The 2,113-nt window shown below is 34.5% G+C and overlaps 1 pseudogene; it reads right to left on the bottom strand.

Annotated features, from left to right (window-relative positions):
* Window positions 1-293: 293 nt before the first annotated feature.
* On the bottom strand, window positions 294-412 carry LOC111737177 (annotated as a pseudogene).
* Between the last annotated feature and the right edge of the window lie 1,701 nt (window positions 413-2,113).

Here is a 2,113-nt window from a genome sequence, read left to right as displayed (position 1 = left end):
TCCTACAAGCCAGAAGGTTATGGTATAAGTAGGACAACTTAGAATCTAGCTGCAGGCTGATTACAGACATGCTAAATTTTGTGAAATTGGACAACACATTTAATTTATGCAACATATATTTATGACCACTGTATTATTTTTCTAGGGCTGCCATATTCTGGGTTGCATAAACAACAGAAATCTTTTTCTCATACTCCTGGAGATTAGATGTCCAAGATCAAGGTGTCAGCAGGGTTTGTTTATTTGTTTGTTTTCCTTTTTTCTTTTCTTTTCTTTTCTTTTCTTTTTTTTAATGCCTATAGCACCTGGATTTTCTAGATGATCTCCCATCCAAGTACTAACCAGGCCCAACCCTGCTTAGCTCCTGAGATCAGATGAGATTGGACATGTTCAGGTTGGCATGGCCATAGACTTGTTTCTTCTGAAGACTCCTGTGGCTTGCAGAAGGCCATTTTCCTGCTATGTTTTCATATGGCCTTTCCTGTGTGTGTGTGTATTCTGATGTCGTCTTCTGTGCAAGAGCACCATGCACCATGGGTATTTCTCTGAATCCAAATTTCCTCTTCTTAAATGACATCAGTCAAATTGGACCAGGACCTACACTTATGACCTCATTTTTAACTTATCACCATTTTAAAGGCCCTATCTCCAAGTATGCTCATAATCTGAGATACTAAGATTTAAGGGCCTCAACATATAAATTTGAAGGGTGGGACACAAATCAGCCTATAAGGCACCTGATGTAGCACTAAAGACACAGCATTAAAGTAGACAGAATCTCTATCATGCTGGAACTTAGATAATTCCACTTAATATCTACAAATTCTCAATTTCCTCATCTATACAACAAACCTATAAATTGTTGCTGGCATTATGTTAGATAACAGAGAAGAATAATTAAGATAGTTCTTAGCCCATAGCAAGTCTCAACAAATCAGCAAGAGACTGTGATCATAAAACCTATTAATAAGCATAAGCAAGTTAGATTTAGAAAACTTCACCCTGTCCTGAAATTCTAAATGAGTTAGTTTCCTTCAGACAATGACAAAGTTGCTGTCCAAGTGCTTTGCTCATAGGACATGTTCATTGTTTCACAAAGTCATATTAAATTATTTGCCTTCACTATTAATATAATAACAGGAGTCACTGAGTGTCTGTAAATGATATAAGAACATTTCAATTGGTTAGATACTCAAGTTCCTCTTTCTTTCTTCTTGGAGAAAGTTTAAATATCTAGTTATTTAGGTCTAGTTCATTATGTTTGGGTCCAAGGTAGAATGGTACTACCCTTTCTGGTTAACTATTACTAATTCCTGGGAAATGTATTTTCAATTTGGGATATCTCAGTTCAAACAATTCCTTCAACATTGACATATCTGCTGACAAATAGCATCCTTCTTAAGAGCTTTCCCCCTGACCCTTGTGCATATCCATTTATTCAACAAAAATATATTTTGTGCCTACTATGTACAGGCAATTTTCTCAGTGTTGCAGATACACAAGTCAACGAAATAGACAAAAATCTCTAATTTCACATAGCTTGCATTTAAGCATTGATTGATATAAGTTTTTCTGTAGAGGACACACTGTTTATACCCACTGCTCCACTACCAAGCAATATTAACCATCATTGTAATGCAATCTCAATTGCAAAGTAAAGTAAAACAGCATATATACACTTTTTGTATAAATTTTTATCCTTGAAACATAATGTAAACATTATTGCAAATATAGTTTTGTCCAGAATTATTTTAGGCATGTGAACATGATAAATTTCCTTAAATGTACTCTTAGGTATTTTTCAAGTTGCTTTATGCTAAATCTTAGAAAGGTATCTTTTAAATATCACTTATTTTCTATTTCTATTTAGGGACAACCATTATCTTAGTTTAGTGAACTGTCATTTCTTCTATGCATTACTGCAAGTTTTCGGTCTTGAGCACTTACAATAGATTCCATAGACTGTAGAAAAGATGTCTTTGTATTTCCAAATTGTTAGCTGACTTTCACTTCTCACTACCTTCCACATTATACTATAATTTTCAACAGGACAAATAATAGGAACTTTCAGTTCCTCAAACATGTCAATCTGCAACCACGATACTAGACTTTA

This window comes from Pteropus vampyrus, unplaced genomic scaffold (assembly GCF_000151845.1).
Source record: "Pteropus vampyrus isolate Shadow unplaced genomic scaffold, Pvam_2.0 Scaffold24, whole genome shotgun sequence".
NCBI classification, from domain to species: Eukaryota; Metazoa; Chordata; class Mammalia; order Chiroptera; family Pteropodidae; genus Pteropus; species Pteropus vampyrus.
The sequence above is the reverse complement of the archived record's forward strand: the minus strand, read 5'-3'. Positions and strand labels throughout refer to the sequence as shown.